The 13,027-nt window shown below is 42.4% G+C and overlaps 2 non-coding genes across 2 annotated transcripts; one reads left to right on the forward strand and one right to left on the reverse strand.

The window, feature by feature from the left end:
- Window positions 1–6,686: 6,686 nt before the first annotated feature.
- Window positions 6,687–6,769, reverse strand: TRNAL-UAA. The gene has a single exon. It is a non-coding gene; the product is annotated as a tRNA-Leu (tRNA).
- A 4,393-nt stretch (window positions 6,770–11,162) lies between these two features.
- Window positions 11,163–11,236, forward strand: TRNAI-AAU. The gene has a single exon. It is a non-coding gene; the product is annotated as a tRNA-Ile (tRNA).
- Window positions 11,237–13,027: the final 1,791 nt, after the last annotated feature.

The raw sequence follows: 13,027 nt of genomic DNA on the forward strand, positions 1-13,027 counted from the left end.
TCCTCTCTCTATCGAATTATCCAGGTAGAGTGGGAAGCCATTCCCTTCTCCAGGGTATCTTCCCCATCCAGAGATGGAACCATGGCTTCCCACATTGCATTGCAGTCAGATCTTTACCATCTGAACCACCAGCTAAAAACAGCTTCTTTAATCGTCTCTTTAGCAAAGAGTCAAAGGTCTGTCTAGTCAAAGCTATGGTTTTTCCAGTAGTCATGTTTGGGTGTGAGAGTTGGACTACAAAGAAAGCTGAGCACAGAAGAACTGATGCTTTTGAACTGTGGTGTTGGAGAAGACTCTTAAGAGTCCCCTGGACTGCAAGGAGGTCCAACCAGTCAATCCTAAAAGAAATCAACCCTGAATATTCATTGGAAGGACTGATGCTGAAGGTGAAACTCCAATACTTTGGCCACCTGATGTGAAGAACTGACTCATTGGAACTGCCCCTGATGCTGGGAAAGATTGAAGGCAGGAGAAGTGGACAAGAGGTTGAGATGGTCAGATGGCATCACCGACTCGATGGACATGAGTTTGAGCAAGCTCTGGGAGTTGATGAAGGACAGCCTGGCGTGTTGCAGTTGATGGGGTTGCAAAGAGTTGGACACGACTGAGCGACTGAACTGAACTGAACTGAGTTGTCTAAGAGTGAAACAGCTGTCAATGGCCAAACCTGGAACACTTAGAACTACAAATAATATGGTTTGGGATTATAATCCAAACTGCAGTGTAAAATACATATTCATAAATCCATACTGATATAAATAAAGGATTGAAAAATAAGTCAGTGAATACAGCAGAAAGGATACTTTTCCTTTAAGAAAGAATTCCAACGTAAGTAAGTAAATAATCCCCTGACCCACCCAAGACCCATCCATGGGTCTTATTTCGACTAGCTTCTAAGTAGTTCAGTGTTAGTGTTAGTTGCTCAGTCGTGTCTGACTGTGACCCCATGTACTGCAGCCTGCCAGGCTCCTCTGTCCAAGAGATTCTCCAGGCAAGAATACTGGAGTGGGTTGCCGTTTCCTTCTCCAATAGTCCAGTATGAAGTAGGAAAACATAAGAACTTGAAAAGGGAGAAAAATGGCAAATACTACCTTAAAAATGATCAAAATTGCCATCACCAATGGTAAGCCATGCTCCTCTCATGTAACATCTGATGTAAAGTGATGGGACAAGTGCTTTGTTCTCTCCCCAAAACCTATAACCTCAAGCTGTTACATGAAAAATATCAAACAAACTTAGACTGGAAGATAGTCAAGTATTCTATAAAAATACTTCATCCACACCAAGATACAGTCACAGACCAGGGGAGGCTGAATACAACGTGGGGGAGTACGGGGTGGAGTAGAAAGGACATTATGTAAGAACAGGTGTGATATAGACAAAGTCAAGAGTTTAGTTATTAGTAAAATATCAACATTGGCTTCTTAGTTTTAACAAAGGTACCATGGTAATGTAAGAAGCTAATATTAAAAGAAACTGGGTAATGGGTATAAGGAAATTCTGTTGTCTTTGCACCTTTTTGAAAATCACTTCAAAATAAATATTTAATTTTCAAAATTCTCATAGAAAGTATGTCTTTTTGCCACCACTTAAATCAGCATCAACACAAATGCCTGATTGAGAGTAGGTCTATGATAGGTAGTTGTTAAAAGCTGAAGGAATGTGGTTGATGTCTTCTTTTGGTGAGGGATATGCAGAGATGTTTACGTGGTGATATGTGCAAGATGGTATATTCTTGTCCTGCAGAATATTCTCCCAGAGCCCCATTCCCATACTGAAATGCAAACCAGATCAATAACATTCATCTTCAACCTATTAAAGACATCTGAAACGGAGCTATATGGTTTATGTTGAACTTGAAGCTCAGTGGGCTTCTCTCACAGTTTCAAACCACACCTGAAATGTTTTCTTTCCCGGCTTGACCCTAAAATATTTCCATTTGTGTCAATAAACATGTTAACCACTTCTCTTTGTTACATTTTGCCTGGCAAAACTGAGGTTATCTATCACACTGCTGCTGCTGCTGCTAAGTCGCTTCAGTCGTGTCCGACTCTGTGCGATCCCATAGATGGAAGCCAACCAGGCTCCCCCATCCCTGGGATTCTCCAGGCAAGAGTACTGGAGTGGGTTGCCATTTCCTTCTCCAATGCATGAAAGTGAAAAGTGAAAGTGAAGTCGCTCAGCCGTGTCCGACTCTTAACGACCCCATGGATTGCAGCCTACCAGGCTCCTTAGTCCTTTATAAAATCCAAGTTTTTCAGACAGAACAATGGCCAGAGCAATGGTCTCTTGTGGAGCCTTCACAGAGCTCATACTTTTTTCAGGCAATATTACTCACTCCTTCTTTTTTGACTTGAATAATTCAGATTACATTAATGCTAGGTGGATTTTTCCCTTTTATTTTGACTATTTTAACAAAGCTTTTAAAAGGATGGAAAGCAAAGCACTGTGAGTGAAAATACTCTACAAGAGAAATATTCAAAATTATTAGATTGGGGGGGGGTGCAACCAAGGAAACTAGAATGCCATTTTATTAGACAAACACCTAAGCTGGGGGTGATGTTTCTGTGGTGTAGTGGTTAGCACATTCACTTTATACACATAAAGGTCCCCGGTTCAAAACCAGGCGGGAACAGCTCACTCTTCTGGTTTTTGTCACCTTACTGAAGTACAAAACTTTCCTTTGTAGTCTACTGCCCTCATGAACGGAGAAGGCAATGGCACCCCACTCCAGTACTTTTGCCTGGAAAATCCCATGGACGGAGGAGCCTGGTAGGCTGCAGTCCATGGGGTCTCTAGGAGTCGGACACGACTGAGCGACTTCACTTTCACTTTTCACTTTCATGCATTGGAGAAGGAAACACTCCAGTGTTCTTGCCTGGAGAATCCCAGGGACCGGGAAGCCTGGTAGGCTGCCGTCTATGGGGTCGCACAGAGTCTGACACGACTGAAATGACTTAGCAGCAGCAGCAGCCCCCATGAAGGTTCACAACTTCAAAACAAAGATTTTCCAATGCATGCTCACAACTACAGCCTTTTAAAGTACTTACTGTATTTTAACATTTCTTTACCTTCCTCTGACTCCAACTCCAGCAAATTCTCATGTGTGAATTTTATCTGGAGTATCTCCTTCCAGTCTGTGGCTAGTGTTTTTCTCTCTTAGTGGACTTGTGAGGAAAAAGGGGTTCAGTTTTTGTGAGGTACAGTGTAGCTTATTCCTGTCTAACATATACTTGCTCATCTCAAAGGTGTGGAAGTATTTTGCTACATTTTCTTCAAAAGGCTTTATTGTTTTCACTTTCACTCATGATCTATTGGCAATGACTTGAAATGCAAGCAACTGGCTGTAAACAATTGAGGTATGCCTACCACAATTACAAATGAATTATTGAATGAATGCAACCAAACAAGAAGCTAAAACCAACAAATGAAAAGCAAAAGAGGATGTTTCCAGATGTCTTCCATCTCTGGCATTTCTTTTCCTACCCAGAAATATTTTCAAAAACATTCAATATAAAATTTGTGTGTGGAGAAGGTGGAAAAGAATTGAGGAGGAGATGGAAGCAATGAATCAGAAGTTTCCCAGAAACTGCATGGAGACCTTGTGTCTGGTGGAGATCATTGTTTAACCTCACAGTCCTTTCCTTTTTCTCCTAGTTCCCCCTTGTCGGAGTTTGTACCCCCATCAGTACTCTCAGGGAATTATTCTGCAGTCTGCCTTGATCAAAGTCTCTCTGCTTTGCAATCTTTGGATATTTTGGCCTTAATCTATGATGTTACCATTTGAGAGTTTGCAATGAGTGCTCCAGCAGTTACTGGAAACCACTGTTGTTGTTTGTATAATCCCCACAACCAGTCTTAATTCTTTTTTGCATCCTGGAATATTTACCACACATGATGATCAGTAAATATTTGTGAATGGATCAATGAATACTCAATTTCTTTTTTCTACTATTGTGAAAGTCAAAAGAATGGAGTTGGACACCAAAGATGCTGATGGCTGCAGGAACTCTTAGAACCAGAAAGCAAAACTTTTATGCCTACTGTGTCTCTCCTGCACCCTCTGCCAACAAGAAAATAAATATTTAAAAGACCCAGGTCCCTTTTCCAAAAGCAGTCTAAAAGGCTGAATTTGGAGCTAAAAAGTGCATTAGAAAAAAACAAAACTGTTTTTCCTCCTGTGTGTCTTCACTACTCACACAGAACACTTTACTTCAGACACGTCTGGCCAGTAAATATGTGGGAGTACCCCACCGCCACCACCACCACCAAGTAATTCTGCAACACTAGCTGAGTGTCCTACAATTTAACTTAATGCTGACATTATTTTTCTGGAGATAACATCACATCCCACACGTTACAAGATTAGTCCCTTTAGACTACTCCCATTTCAGATGCCAATGGAACAATGTAGGCCTTTTTGTTATCTCAACGCATAAACAGATGGTACATTTCAATAGATTGTTGGAAACTAAAAGTCAAAAATATGCTAAATTCAAACACAGACACACAGTAAGAGACATAGGATGTCTTCAATAGACTAATTAGTAGACTCTATAGAAACTGAAAAAAGAAATTATAAACTTGAAGGCCTAGAAACTACCCAAGTTGAAACATCAAGGGAAAAGAAAGAGCACTTAAGAATTATTGATTAATATATTTGTAATCAGAATCTCAGAAGGTGAAAAGAAAGAGAGAAAAGAGCAGAAAAAATATTGGGAGAGTTAATGACTAAGTATTTTCCCAAGATAATGAAAAACAGATATTCCTCACTTTTCAGAAGTTCACTTTGCTGCCACTTCATTTTTTGGAAAGACCTGCATTAGCATCTGTTTTACTTCCCTGGTGGTTCAGACGGTAAAGCGTCTGTCTACAATGCGGGAGACCCAGGTTCGATCCCTGGGTTGGGAAGATCCCCTGCAGAAGGAAATGGCAACCCACTCCAATATTCATGCCTGGAAAATCCCATGGACTGAGGAGCCTGGTGGGCTACAGTCCATGCGGTCGCAAAGAGTCGGACATGACTGTGTGACTTCACTAACTAACTATTGTAGAGGCTGAGCTCATCAGGAGCAGCCAGGTTGGAACTGCCAAGCTCCTCCCCCAGGAACTATAACTCAGCATCCCACTGTCAAGGCTGCTGCTGCTAAGTCACTTCAGTCGTGTCCGACTCTGTGTGACCCCAGAAACGGCAGCCCACCAGGCTCCCCCGTCCCTGGGATTCTCCAGGCAAGAACACTGGAGTGGGTTGCCAGTTCCTTCTCCAATGCATGAAAGTGAAAAGTGAAAGGGAAGTTTCTCAGACGTGTCCGACTCTTCGCGACCCCGTGGACTGCAGCCTAACAGGCTCCTCCATCCATGGGATTCTCCAGGCAAGAGTACTGGAGTGGGGTGCCATTGCATCACAGCTTTAAACTGTGTCTATAAGCATCTGTGCTTTATTTCCGCTTATTTTGTGTATCTGTATGCAAGAAGGGTGCTAAGGTAATCGCTTCTTCACGCCAATTCAACTTGTGAAGTGTTTCATAGGAACATTTCCACTCTGTTTTTGGATGGTATCACCAACTCAATGGACATGAGTTTGAGCAACCTCCGGGAGTTGGTGAAGGACAGGGAAGCCTGGCGTGCTGCAGTCGATGGGATAGCAAAGAGTCGGACACGACTGAGCAGCTGAACTGAACTACTTTCTGATAGTGCAGGAAACCTCTACATCAAACCTCAGCTCAAAGTCAGAGAATTCCAAGCTGTATCTAGCTAGCTAGCTAGCTATGTATACAAAACAGTAGAATTTTCATCCGATTAGGTATGCCAGAAAATAATGGGATAACATTTGAAAGTGATGATAGGCTAATTTTGTAAAATCTGTAAACCCAGAATTCTCTACCAAGCAAAAAGTATTTTCCAGAACTGAATAAGAGATAAAAGTCTTTCCTGACAAACAAAAACTGGAGTGCGTTTCTATCAGACCTGCAAAATAAGAAATGTTATAAGCTGGGACATATAAGGAATATTTTTCCCAATTCTAATCACTCTAAAAATGACTGACTGCATTAAGCAACAGTAGTAGTGACATACTATACAGCTATAGCATACATGAAAGCAAAATCTGTGGCAGCAATGACACACAATATAGGAGGAAGTATATTATTTGCCAGCTTCTTACATGGTACAGTAAGTAGCATAATATAATTTGAAGGTAGATTTTGATTAGTTGTAGCTGTATATAGAAAACCCTAGGGAAACCACTAGTGATTTAAGACATACAAATGATAAGACAATGCTCTAGACAGGAAGAAAGAGATAAAAGAAAGGAACAAAGGGGAAAAAAACACATAGAAAACAGCTAATAAGATAGTGGATTTTTAAAATACAAGTATATCATTTACATCATATCTAAATTAGCTAAATTCACCCATTATAGACAGAGCCTGTCAGATTGGATAAAAAGAGTTCAGAGTCAACTATATGCTGGACTATTGTCCAATTTTGCTTAAAAACTGTCATTTTTGGGTAAGATACATGCTAAAGTAACTTGATCCCTGGGTGAGAAAGATACCCTGGAAAAGGAAATGGCAACCCACTCCAGAATTCTTGCCTGGGAAAGTCGAATGGACAGAGGAGCCTGGCGGGCTACAGTCCATGTGGTCGCAAAAGCGTGGGACATGATTTAGCAACAAAAGCAATTCTACCGGGAGTGGGGTTCGAACCCACGCAGACACATGTCTATTGGATCTTAAGTCCAACGCCTTAACCACTCGGCCATCCCGGTGGTGGGCCCACTAGTCTACGTATCTAATATTCAGTTCGGTTCGGTTCGGTTCGGTTCAGTTCAGTTCAGTTCAGTCACTCAGTCGTGTCCGACTCTTTGCAACCCCATGAATCGCAGCACGCCAGGCCTCCCTGTCCATCACCATCTCCCAGAATTCACTCAAACTCACGTCCATCGAGTCGGTGATGCCATCCAGCCATCTCATCCTCTGTCGTCCCCTTTTCCTCCTGCCCCCAATCCCTCCCAGCATCAGAGGCTTTTCCAATGAATCAACTCTTCGCATGAGGTGGCCAAAGTACTGGAGTTTCAGCTTTAGCATCATTCCAATATTACAGGCTTATAATTAATTAGACTTGCTAGTGCCTGGAAGACTATGAATAATTTTACAGGAGATTAGAGACCAAGTTTAAAAAAGAAAAATCCTTTTAATGTTTCTTGGAAAAAACCAATGAAACACAGTAAGTCTAGTTAATATCCATCACCACATATGTTACAAATTTTTTTCTTGTGATATAAACTTTTAGGATCTATTCTTTTAAGGACTTCCAAATATTCAATACAATACTGTTATTAACAACTATACTACCACAGTGTACCTTAGATCTCCATAACTTATTATTTTTTTTTATTACTGGAAATGTGTACCTTTTGACCCCTTTCATTTCTTTAATACCCGTAGCTTCCCTGATAGCTCAGTTGGTGAGGAATCTGCCCATAATGTGGGGGACCTGGGTTTGACCCCTGGTTGGGAGGATCCCCTGGAGAAGGGAAAGGCTACCCACTCCAGTATTCTGGTCTGGGTAATTTCATAAAATCACAAAGAGTCAGATAGGACTGAGCAACTTTCACTATCATCTATTTCCTAACTCTGGCAAACATTTTTATTATGCGTTACTTGTATATTTAAACAAACAAATAATGTTTGCTTTATGCCAAAGTAAAATGTTGAAACACATACTAATCACAAACTTAGGAAAAGACTGTTCTATAGCAGTGGTAACAAGTAGCCACCAGACCTGAATTTAAACCAATTGATTTATCTGTGATAATTGTTTTGTGAACATTTGCACAACCAATCACTGTCAACCCCTGCTTTCTGAAATGAATCAGCCAGGAATGCACTCACTTCAGTAAACATCCCTTTGAGTGCCAACCAAACAACAAGAGTCTCTCCAGAAGAACCATGCTTCCACAGAATATGTCAACCCACTGACCCTCTGAAAGTCTACCTTAAGCTCCTTCCCAGAAAATATCAGCTCTTTCAAAGGGATGGTGCCTTACCAGCACTGCTCCCTCCTTAAATGAACATAGGCTTTGGATTTCAAGCAGTGATTGGTGAAAATGCCCCTCTGTCAAATCTGAAATGCTGAAATTTCATTTTTTCGCTGGGACTGTGTTTGCTGGGGGCAGGGGTGGAGGGGAAGGAAGGTAGTGTCACTGCTGAAGAACAAATGAAGTCAACATTTATTCCCAATTTGATGTATGTGAGGTTATCTCCAATTTGTTAGATGACTGCAACAAAATTATTCAGTGAGTAAGTAACAAAAGGCTTGCAGTGGCCCATATGGGGACTGAACCCACATCCTTGGTGTTATTACCACCATGCTCTAACCAACTAAGCTGACTAGCCAACTGGCAAAGAAACCTTTTCATACAAAGGTAATACAAAGATTCAGATTGCTATACCTGCTTAAAACTAAATAATACATCAATGAATTAGACAACCGAGAACATAGATTCTCAGAAACATACAGTCTACCAGGACTGACTCATGATGAAAGAGAAAATCTGAAAAGCCCTATCACTAGGAAGGAGATTGATCAGTAATCAGAAACCTCTCAACTAACAAATGTGTAGGACCAGATGGCTCCACTAGTGAATTCCACCAAACATTAAAAGAAGAATTAAGACCCATCCTTCTCAGACTCATCCAAAAAGTCGGAGAGGGAGAATTCTTAAAAACACATTTTACCAGGCAAGCATTGTCCTGATCCCTAACAAAGAAAATGATGTCACCTCACATATTGAGGGATGGGGAATTCAGGTAAGAAACAAAAAGTTCTGCGAGATTTGCTTTATCATTTGTTTACTAATTTGCATATCCCTCCTATCTACTAGTGCTGGAGTCTGAACTTGCCAAATTCTCCCCTCTTCTCCACAGAAAATCCCTCAGCAGCTGGAGATCTGGCTTCCACTGGCAAAGGAGAGCCAGGTTAGATGGTGCCACGCCCTCACCATCTCCTGTATGACCTGCATGTTTCCATTTATTGGACAAGAGAAAGTAGCTTGTTTTGAAAGAGGAAATTCCCAGGAATTCACAATTAGCAACTGTCCTTCGTGAAACTATCTTGTGTCTGCAAATATCCTCATTTCTGACTAAAAGTGCTTTCTTACAGATGAAGAGTTATCTAAATACAAGTGACTGCTCTCAATGTCCTGTTATTGTTGTTCAATCACAAAGCCGTGTCTGACTCTTTGGGACCCTGTGGACTGTAGCCTGCCAGGCTCCTCTGCCCATGGAATTCTCCAGACAAGAACACTGGAGTGGGTAGCCCTTCCCTTCTCCACAACTCAATGTGAATATCATTATTTTAAATGTCAAATGTCAAATAAACACGGCTCTTTACGCTCATCTCCTCCCCCTGCAAATCAGCTTCAGGCTCAAATTCTGTTCAAGTACTGGCCTGAATGCCTTGCTGCCTGTCTGTCTCTGGACTTCAGACCCTGACCTGTCTCTGCTTCTCACTGTTGCTCTCACTGGACCCTCCTCCCTCAGTCTCCAAACTCTCTCTGTCTGTAATTGTCTCTCAATCTGCTCCTGTTTCTCTGAATATCTTCATTTCTGTCTCTCTCTGTGTCTTAGTCTGGTTCTCTTTCTTGCTCTTCGTCTCTGTCTCGGCCCTTGTTGCTCATTCAGTATCTTTCTACTTTCCTCCCCTCTTGCTTGCTCTGTCCTTACTTATCTCCATTGCTCTATTTCTGTCTCTCATTTTTGGTCTCTGCATCCCTTTAGTCACTTTCTTTCTCACTCTCTCTCGGCCCCTATTCCTCTCTCTTCAGACTTTCCCTGTCCTTTGCTATCTTCTCAATCTTGCTTTCTCCGTGAGGCTCAGTTTCCGTCTCTTAGGCTCTTCCTCATTGCCTCTACTGCTCTTCTTGTCACTTCACCCTTGTCTTTCTCTGTCTGTCTTTTAGTTTTCCTTCTTTTTCACTCACCAATCTTTCCCCATAATCAAATGTCACGCTTGGGCAAGTCCAGCTTCCAATCCAAGGGGTTTAGGGTTCTGATCAAGCCTTCCTGCTGAGGACACCTAATCTCTGAGAGATTAGACCCAGTCTCACGGGGGCCTACTTGGCCTGCCTTGGCACGGCCAACAATACCATGTTCACAGGTTGGTTCAACCCTCACCAGGACCAGGAGTTAGCCAGTCAAGGGGCCTGAGTGCCTCTGGGAAGCTGGGAAGTGGAGGGAAAGTAAAGACGAGTGGGATGAGGGGAGGGATGGGCAGGAGTGTGGAAACAGAGGCATAAAGCCCATTCTGTGAGGGGTCGTTCCCTGCCTTTCTTGACTCCAAACCCTGAGGAGTAACACTGTTCTCTCTCCTGAGGATCAGTCCTAGCGCAGAACACAGGTGCTACTGCTGCTGCTAAGTCACTTCAGTCGTGTCCGACTCTGTGCGACCCCATAGACGGCAGCCCACCAGGCTCCCCCGTCCCTGGGATTCTCCAGGCAAGAGCCCTGGAGTGGGTTGCCATTTCCTTCTCCAATGCATGAAAGTGAAAAGTGAAAGTGAAGTCGCTCAGTCGTGTCCGACTCACAGGTGCTACCCTGTAACAAACGCTGCTCTTGAACCACAGCCCCTCATGTTGAGGTCTAGCCTCAGTGATTCCCATCATCATTTAACAGTGTGCACCATGGTCTGACAGTCATGGGTGCTCGATTCCTGCCGAGAGATGAAAGAATGAGGTCTACCCTCCAATCTTCACTTCCTCTTGATTTTCCTCCTACTTTGCTGGATACTTATTTGCAAGCTTCTCCATTTATTACTTAATGGCTTTGGGGTTTGTCCTGGGCTACCTCGTCTCCTCAAGTATTCTCAGAGCCTCCCTATCAATGTGGCTGTGGTGCCAGGCCTACCTCTAAGGCAGGTTTGCCACAGTTTTGATTACCTCAGTCCTCAGGAAATAGAGTTCATTCACGCCAAATACTAAGAATTCCTCTTTGTTTCCCCCTAATTCCACGATGGGGGAGAGGAAGAATGCGATTTCTTCTTTCTTTGAGTATTAGTTTGTGGTCGTTTGGGTTCACTGTATTCCTTTTCCAGCTCCCGGAAAAGCCGTATTGATACCTTTTCTTTTAATAGCATAAACACGATCTCACGCTCCCATGTCTGGCCGGTTAGCTCAGTTGGTTAGAGCGTGGTGCTAATAACGCCAAGGTCGCGGGTTCGATCCCCGTACGGGCCAGGCTGTGTGAAGACTACCGTTTTTCACACTTACACACAGAAGGTGACGGTTCATCCATTTTAGGTTCACCGCTTACATCCCAGTTCATGTCTGGGACACGGAACTCTCGGGGAGAACTGTCACTGGAATCGTACATCTTTCCTCATGTTTGACTCGCATCTGCAGGACGAAAGGATAGCAGTCAGCGACCCAGCAAGCCATAGAGCATCGCTTTGGCGCATTTTGATCCACAGGGTAACTGATTCCAGCAAAGAAACTGACCTTACTGGATTATTTTCCTCCTAAAATAGACTATGAAACCATCTACACTTTCTACATTTCCACACTTGAGTCTTAACTAGATCAGCAAAAGATGAAACAAGGTTTTTCAAATGCTATGTGAAAAAACTCTATTGATACAAACACAGTCAAGAAGGAAAACACAGAAATCTTAGGAAAGTTTTCCCTTTTTTGTACAGTACTGTTTAATGAGTCCTTACACTGTGACAAGAAATAAAAATTCCTTGAAACAGCAAGCACCATAAATAATGAGAAAATTTCAAAAAAATCAAATAGAAAAATAAAAATCTTCTGAAGTTGGGGCTGGGAGGATGGTGGAGGGTATGGGAGGATTGGGAGGGTGAGGTGAGGTGTGGAGGGACCTGCTCTCCTTTACTTATTGCTTTGAAGATGTTCTTATTTGGAAGCCCACTAAACTAACATACTTCAACTTATTTTGCCTGGTTACCCTATGCACTCATCTCACACGCTGGTAAAGTAATGCTCAAAATTCTCCAAGCCAGGCTTCAGCAATATGTGAACTGTGAACTTCCTGATGTTCAAGCTGGTTTTAGAAAAGGCAGAGGAACCAGAGATCAAATTGCCAACATCCGCTGGATCATGGAAAAAGCAAGAGAGTTCCAGAAAAACATCTATTTCTGCTTTATTGACTATGCCAAAGCCTTTGACTGTGTGGATCACAATAAACTGTGGACAATTCTGAAAGAGATGGGAATACCAGACCACCTGATCTGCCTCTTGAGAAATTTGTATGCAGGTCAGGAAGCAACAGTTAGAACTGGACATGAAACAACAGACTGGTTCCAAATAGGAAAAGGAGTCCGTCAAGGCTGTATATTGTCACCCTGCTTATTTAACTTCTATGCAGAGTACATCATGAGAAACGCTGGACTGGAAGAAACACAAGCTGGAATCAAGATTGCCGGAGAGAAATATCAATAACCTCAGATATGCAGATGACACCACCCTTATGGCAGAAAGTGAAGAGGAACTCAAAAGCCTCTTGATGAAAGTGAAAGTGGAGAGTGAAAAAGTTGGCCTAAAGCTCAACATTCAGAAAACGAAGATCATGGCATCCGGTCCCACCACTTCATGGGAAATAGATGGGGAAACAGTGGAAACAGTGTCAGACTTTATTTTTTTAGGCTCCAAAATCACTGCAGATGGTAACTGCAACCATGAAATTAAAAGATACTTGCTCCTTGGAAGAAAAGTTATGACCAACCTAGACAGCATATTAAAAAGCAAAGACATTACTTTGCCAACAAATGTCCATCTAGTCAAAGCTATGGTTTTTCCTGTGGTCATGTATGGATGTGAGAGTTGGACTATAAAGAAAGCTGTGTGCCAAAGAATTGATGCTTTTGAACTGTGGTGTTAGAGAAGACTCTTGAGAGTCCCTTGGATTGCAAGGGGGTCCAACCAGTCCATCTAAAGGAAACCAGTCCTGAATATTCATTTGAAGGACTTATGCTGAAGCTGAAACTCCAATACTTTGGCCACTTGATGTGA

The sequence above is a fragment of the Bos indicus x Bos taurus genome, chromosome 23 (genome assembly GCF_003369695.1).
Source record: "Bos indicus x Bos taurus breed Angus x Brahman F1 hybrid chromosome 23, Bos_hybrid_MaternalHap_v2.0, whole genome shotgun sequence".
NCBI classification, from domain to species: Eukaryota; Metazoa; Chordata; class Mammalia; order Artiodactyla; family Bovidae; genus Bos; species Bos indicus x Bos taurus.